The sequence below is a fragment of the Muntiacus reevesi genome, chromosome X (assembly GCF_963930625.1).
Source record: "Muntiacus reevesi chromosome X, mMunRee1.1, whole genome shotgun sequence".
NCBI lineage: Eukaryota > Metazoa > Chordata > Mammalia > Artiodactyla > Cervidae > Muntiacus > Muntiacus reevesi.
In genome coordinates this window covers 46,509,671-46,517,558 of record NC_089271.1, presented here as the reverse complement: position 1 = coordinate 46,517,558, position 7,888 = coordinate 46,509,671, and the positions used below count along the sequence as shown (strand labels likewise).

Sequence of the window (7,888 nt, the reverse complement as noted above, 5' to 3'; positions counted from 1 at the left end):
TACCTTAAATGTAAATGGATTAAATGCTCTCACCAAAAGACACAAATGGCTGAATAGATACAAAAACAAGTAAAGTATATATGCTGTCTTCAACAGACCAAACTCAGACGACCTAGGGACACATACAGATTGAAAGTGAAGGGATGGCAAAAGACACTCAATGTAAATGGAAATAGGAAAGATACATGGAGTAGCAATACACATATCAGAAAATATAGGCATTAAAATAGACTATTTCAAGAGATAAGAAAAGACACTACATAATCATAGAGGGATCAATTCAGAAAGAAGATATAGCATTTTTAAATATTTATTATTTAAGAACTCAACATAGGAGCACCTCAGTACATAAGACAAATGCTAACAACCATAAAAGGAGAATTCAATAGTGATATAGTAACACTATGGAATTTAACACCCCACTTATATCACTGGATGGGTCATCCAGACAGAAAATAAGTAAACACGAGCCTTATATGACACCTTACACCAGAAATTCTTAATATATATTACAGGACAAATAAGGTGAAAAGACAGCCTTCAGAATGGGAGAAAATAACAGCAAACGAAGCAACAGACAAAGGATTAATCTCAAAAATATACAAGCAACTCCTTAAGTTCAATTCCAGAAAAATAAATGACCCAATCAAAAAATGGGCCAAAGAACTAAACAGACATTTCTCCAAAGAAGACATACAGATGGCTAACAAACACATGAAAAGATGCTCAACATCACTCATTATCAGAGAAATGCAAATCAAAACCACAGTGAGGTACCATTACACGCCAGTCAGGATGCCTGCTATCCAAAAGTCTACAGGCAATAAATGCTGGAGAGGGTGTGGAGAAAAGGGAACCCTCTTACACTGTTGGTGGGAATGCAAACTAGTACAGCCACTATGGAAAACAGTGTGGAGACTCCTTAAAAAACTGGAAATAGAACTGCCATATGACCCAGCAATCCCACTTCTGGGCATACACACTGAGGAATCCAGATCTGAAAGAGACACGTGCACCCCAATGTTCATTGCAGCACTGTTTATAATAGCCAACACATGGAAGTAACCTAGATGCCCATCAGCAGACGAAAGGATAAGGAAACTGTGGTACATATACACCATGGAATATTACTCAGCCGTTAGAAAGAATTCATTTGAATCAGTTCTAATGAGATGGATGAAACTGGAGCCCACTGTACAGAGTGAAGTAAGCCAGAAAGATAAAGAACATTACAATATACTAACACATATATATGGAATTTAGAAAGATGGTAATGATAACCCTATATGCAAGAGAGAAAAAGAGATACAGATGTATAGAACAGACTTTTGTACTCTATGGGAGAAGGCAAGGGTGGATGATCTGAGAGAATAGCATCGAAACATGTATATTATCAAGTGTGAAACAGATCGCCAGCCCAGGTTGGATGCATGAGACAAGTGCTCAAGCCTGGTGCACTGGGATGACCCAGAGTGATGGGATGGGGAGGGAGGTGGGAGAGGGGGATCAGGATGGGGAACACATGTAAATCCATGACTAATTCATGTCAATGTGTGGCAAAAACCTCTACAATATTGTAAACTAATTAGCCTCCAACTAATAAAAATAAATGGAAAAAAGAAAAGACCATTCCAAACTTAGCACATGATGGTTCATGCTGGTTCATCAAATATTGGATTCTCTTTTGAGAAAAGAGGTGTATCACATTGCCAGAGCAGAAGGCAGCATCCAGTACCATAGCTGTCCCTCACAGTGTATGGCTCCTTTGGGAGCAAACCATTTAGGGAGCCAATGGTCACCAGGCTCACTAAATGCCCAGAACTAATCTCCAGGATGAGCTCACTCAAAAGTAGATCTTGTCAAACAGTCAGAATTCTTCCAGAGCCTGCAATTTCTTCAGTAATGTCTGGACCAACCTAAAGTGCTTGGAAAACTGGCTCCACAAGAGTCAGAAAGAAGAGGTTTCTGAAAAACCAAGTTACTAAAGTGTAATAGGTATTCTATTATCAATTCTTCATTGAAACTGAGAAGGTTGAATATCTAGGGCTTCTTAGTCAAAATGAAATGGACATTTCTGAATGTCTGGTAACTCCCCAGGAATCACATAATCTTGAGAAGCCTGGGAATGGCAGCTATGAAACCAGTGAGAAGTTTTAAGTTCTTGTTCTAGGTGTTTCCAGCAGTCCTACAGTGTGAATGATTGGCTTGTTAAGCCTGATTCCTGTGCCAATTGTCAGAGTAACCAGCCTAAATGTGGGGAGACTGGAAATCTAGGCAATCTGAAGTGTGTGAATGGCCACTTGGAGGCCACGACATCCATGTCCACTCCTAATATGATTACTTAAGATTGGCTTGTCCAAAACTGTCACAATACATACAAAGTAGAGGTCAACAAAGCCAATGAACCCTATGTAAGCTTTGCAGAATTCATAGATGATGAAAATTGTGAGAAGGAAGCTCTGTGTAAAGACTTCTGAACAAAAATCTGAACCTGAGAAATATTATCTGAATATGAGGCTCTGTCCATCCAGAAAAGAGGCAACAGAACAAGCTAAGACATTCAAGACAATGGTTTCTTGTAGAATTGCTGATTCCTTCCAAATTATAAGGAACAATCCCTTGTTAGAGTGGCTCATTACCCCCTCATGCAAAGAAGGGTGTCCCAAGGAAGTGCCTCTTACTGAAGACAGAGCTGGCAAACAAAGCTTACAAGCCTCTTGGCCACTTTCTGGTGTTCCTTTAGTACAACTGACTGGGTCTTGCCAGGAAAGTGAAAGTTGCTCAATCATGCCAGGCTCCTCTGTCCATGGAATTCTCTAGGCAAGAATACTGGAGTGGGTTATCATTTCCTTCTCCAGGGTATCTTCCCAATCAAGGGGTCAAACCCGGGTCTCCCACATTCCAGGCAGATTCTTTACCATCTGAGCTATTAGGAACGTGACAGGAAATCTAAGCCAGTTATCCTCAAGGGAAAACAAATAGCTATTTTGAAAAAAGGCAAAAGAAGGATTACTTAATTGGTACTTATTGGAGGAACACAACTTTCCCCCAGACCATTACAGCCCTCCAGCAGTTTGTGATTACTTTGCCTATATGCAGCTTAAAGTTGATAAAGAAAAATGGTTGTATCATTCTCAGATGTGAAGGAATGGAGTACTAGAGTCAAGCAAATTTTCTGCAGATTATCACAAATTCAGGAGTTGAGTGATTGTGGCTTGCCAAATCATTGTGTTTATGGATCTGATGTAGTTCTTTTCCTACCTAATTTCAAACTAGTGAAGAGAAATAAGTCATCAAATTATGAGCTACTATGTAAAAGTCTATTTTTTTGATGCTGAAATGATTAAGTTTCTTCTTACACTAGTATTAATTTACTCCTATACTAGAAACACAACATCTTCATGGCTGAGTTGTTTCATAAGTCTCCACATCTGCTTTTTTTGGGTTGTTATTAGAAATACTTTAATACACTGTGGTTTTTAAAATGAAATAGTTCTATAAATGTATATTGGTGCATTCTAAAGCTAGAAAACTTATCTAAAATTTTGATTTCCCATCTTTGGATATTTCCCTTGCCATGAGTTTTCTTCCATTAATGATTAATTCTTCTGTTTAATTAATATATAGTATATTTCACACAAGGGGATCCCCTGATAGCTCAAATGGTAGAGTCTGTCTGCAATGCAGGAGACCCAGTTTCGATCCCTAGATAAGGAATATCCCCTGGAGAAGGAAATGACAACCCAACCCAGTATTCTTGCCTGGAAAATCCCATGGACAGAGGAGTCTGGCAGTCTATAATCCATGGGGTCACAAACACATGGAGTCTGGCACAACTGAATGACTTCAATTCCACTTTCACAGAAATAATTAAATTTGCCAGTTTGGTGTTTTTTTTTTCTTACCAAAACCGGTATTAACAATCTTGACAATTTTTGACATTAATTACAAGACATTTTACTTACAGTATTATATATATATATATATATATATATATATTCTTTTGAAAGAAACTCAGTTATGGCAGCTTATAATACTGTAAGACATTTTACTTACAGTATTTTATATATATTTTTTCTTTTGAAAGAAACTCAGTTATGGCAGCTTATAATACTGTAAGTTAAATGTCTTGTAATTAATGTCAAAAATTGTCAAGATTGTTAATACCTGTTTTGGTAAGAAAAAAGCACCAAACTGGCAAATTTAATTGTTTCTAAATGTTATTATTAAAGTATCTAAACAGTTCTTTCCGAAGGGCTCCATGTTGCTTGAATACTATATTCAAGGTAGTCCTAGTCTCTTTCAAAATACTCTGAAGAACTATAGGCAGAAGAGGCCTAGTGTCAACTAATCAAATAGCAAAAGTCAAGGTATTTTGGAAAATATAGTATTTGAATTATTCACTATCCTAAGTGTTACAGGTGCATCCTGTGTAAACGGAAGTTGCACTTGACACCTATTTCTTTTAATTAGACATAAATTAAGTGTCTCCTCACTGCAAGCATAGCATACCTATAAATCTAAAAGTATAATGCAGTGACATTTTAATAAACAGGCCATTTTGAACACTTGTGCCTTGGGGTATTTATTGAAGCTTTATGAAAATTACTGATACTTCCTTAGTATCCTTAAAGTTATATCTGTGCTTTAAAAAGTTTCTCTGTATGAAATAAATGATATTTATGTCATGTTTTAAAACTCTCTGAGATGAGACATCTTAGCTGCTTTCTAGGCTTTTAAAATATTAAGCCAATCATTTCCTATGTGTTACTGGAAACATTTTCAAAGTTTGTGATGTGGTCACCTAGAAAGCCCTTTTGGGGAAAATTCACAGTTCCAGTGTCATTGCCATACAGCTTCATTAGAATGCTTGAATCACAGCTGAAACAATCTTATTAATTTTTTAGTTCCCAAAATACTATTTAGAATATTAAGAGTAAAGGTGGAAGGTAACAACTTGAAAAGGAGCCTTTCCATTATCTTAGATTACAGGTAGCTCTGTAGTTTAGGGGGTTTAATATATCATGCTCCCTAAACTAATATTTATTGCTATGCTAATGAGTATGTAAAACATTATTTGGTATTGATGCATTTTGTAACTCTCTCCATTCAAAACATAACAGACAAAAACAAAAAAAAGTATCTCATAGAGGGGGATAAAGATGGCGGAGGAGTAGGACATTGACTTCACATTTTTCCACAAAAAATATTAACAATACATCTACAAGTAAAATTATCCACATAGAACAGCTACTGAATGCCAACAGAAGACCTCAAACTTCTGAAAAGAGAAGAAAGTACCATGTAACTGGATAGGACAAAAAGAAAAAAAAAGAAAAAGAATTGGGAGGGTGCCTGGAATTTGATTTAGATCATACCTGAATGGCCTAGTGGTTTTCCCTACTTTCCTCAATTTGAGCCTGAATTTTGCCATAAGGAACTCATGATCTGAGCCACAGTGAGTTCTATGTCTTGTTTTACAAGCTTCAGGTCTTGATTATACAATGGAGGTGACAAATAGATACAAGGGATTAGATCTGATAGACTGGGTACCTGTGGAACTACCGACAGAGGTTTGTAACATTGTACAGTAGGTGATGACCAAAATCATCCCCAAGAAAAATAAATGTAACAAGGCAAAGTGTTGGCTGAGGAGGTCTTACATCTAACCGAGAAAAGAAGAGGAGCAAAAGGCAAAGGAGAGGGAAACATATACCCAACTGAATGCAGAGTTCCAGAGAATAGTAAGGAGATATAAGAAAGACTTCTTAACTGAATAAGGCAAAGAAATATAAGAAAACAACAGAATGGGAAAGACTAGAGATCTCTTTAAGAAAATCGGAGATAGCAAGAGAACATTTCAGACAAAGATGGGTACAATAAAGCACAAAAATGGCAAGGACTTAACAGAAGCAAAAGAGATAGAAAAGGTGGCAAGAGTACCCAAAAGATCTGTACCACAAAGCTCTTAATGACCCAGTTAACCATGACAATATGGTCACTCACCTAGAGCCAGACATCCTGGAGTGTGAAGCCAAGTGGGCCTTAAGAAGGATTACCACGAACAAAGCTAGAGGAGGTGTTGGAATTCCAGTTGAGCTATTTCAAATCTTAAAAGATGATGCTGTTAAAGTGCTGCACTCATTGTGCCAGCAAATTTGGAAAACTCAGCAGCAGCCACAGGACTGGAAAAGGTCAGTTTTCATTCCAAGCTCAAAGAAAGGCAATGTCAAAGCATGTTCAAATTACTGTAAAATTGCAATCATTTAGCATACCAGCAAGATTATGCTCAAAATCCTTCAAGCTAGGCTTCAACAGTACATGAACTGAGAAATTCCAGATGTACAAGCTGAATTTAGAAAAGGCAGAGGAACCAGAGATAAAATTGCCAACATACGCTGGATCATAGAAAAAGCAAGGAAATTAAAAAAAAATCTACTTCTGCTACGTTGACTATGCTAAAGTCTTTGACTGTGTGGATCACAACAAACTGGAATATTCTTAGAGCGATGGGAATACCAGATCACCATACCCATCTCCAGAGTAATCTGCATGTAGGACAAGAAACAACAGTTAAAACAGGGCATGAAGCAATTGACTAGTTCCAAACTGGGAAAGGAAAACATCAAGACTGTATACTGTCACCTTGCTTATTGATGAAAGTGAAAGAGGAGATTGAAAAAGTTGGCTTAAAACTCAACTTTCAGAAAACTAAGATCATGGCATACAGTCCCATCACTTCAATGCAAATAGATGGGGAAACAGTGACAGATTTTATTTTTTGCATTCCAAAATCACTGCAGATGGTGACTGCAGCCATGAAATTAAAAGACACTTGCTCCTTAGAAGAAAAGTTATGACCAACGTAGATAGCATATTAAAATCAGAGACATTACTTTGCCAACAGAGTTCCATCTAGTAAAGCTATGGTTTTTCCAGTAGTCATGTATGGATGTGAGAGTTGAACTATAAAGAAAGCTGAGCACCAAAGAATTGATGGTTTTGAACTGTGGTGTTGGAGAAGACTCTTGAGAGTCCCTTGGACTGCAAGGAGATCCAACCAGTCCATCCTAAAGGAGATTAGTCTTGAATATTCATTGAAGGAACTGATGCTGAAGCTGAAACTCCAATACTTTGGCCACCCCGTGTGAAGAGCTCACTCATTTGAAAAGACCCTGATGCTGGGAAAGATTGAGGGCAGGAGGAGAATGAGACGACAGAGGATGAGATGGTTGGATGGCATCACTGACTCAATGGACATGAGTTTGAGTAAACTCTGGGAGTTGGTGATGAACAGGGAGGCCTGGTGTGCTACAGTCCATGGGGTCATGAAGAGTCGGACACAACTGAGCGACTGAACTGAACTGAACTAGTTATTTAACTAATATGCAGAATATATAATGCAAAATGACACCCTGGATTAATCACAAGCTGTAATCAAGGTTGCCAGGAGAAATATAAAAAACCTCAGATATGCAGATGATACCATTTTAAAGGCAGAAAGTGAAGAGCAACTAAAGAGCCTCTTGATGAAGGTGAAAGAGGAGAGTAAAAAAGCTTCTTTGAAACTCAACATTCAAGAAAACTAAGATCATGGCATCCAGTCCTATCACTTTATGGCAAATAGAGAAAATGTGGAAACAGTATCATATTTCATTTTCTTGGGCTCCAAAATCAATGTGGATGATGACTGCAGCCATGAAATTAAAAGACACTTGCTCCTTGGAAGAAAAGCTATGACAAACTTAGACACTATATTAAAAAGCAGAGACATTACTTTGCCGACCAAGATCCATTTAGTCACAGCTATGGCTTTTCCAGCAGTTATGTATGAATGAGCGAGTTGAAACTTAAAGAAGGCTGACTGCTGAGGAATTGACACTTTGAA

The 7,888-nt window shown here is 37.6% G+C and overlaps 1 pseudogene; it reads left to right on the top strand.

Annotated features, from left to right (window-relative positions):
* Window positions 1-1,644: 1,644 nt before the first annotated feature.
* On the top strand, window positions 1,645-3,144 carry LOC136154806 (nuclear receptor coactivator 4 pseudogene; annotated as a pseudogene).
* Window positions 3,145-7,888: the final 4,744 nt, after the last annotated feature.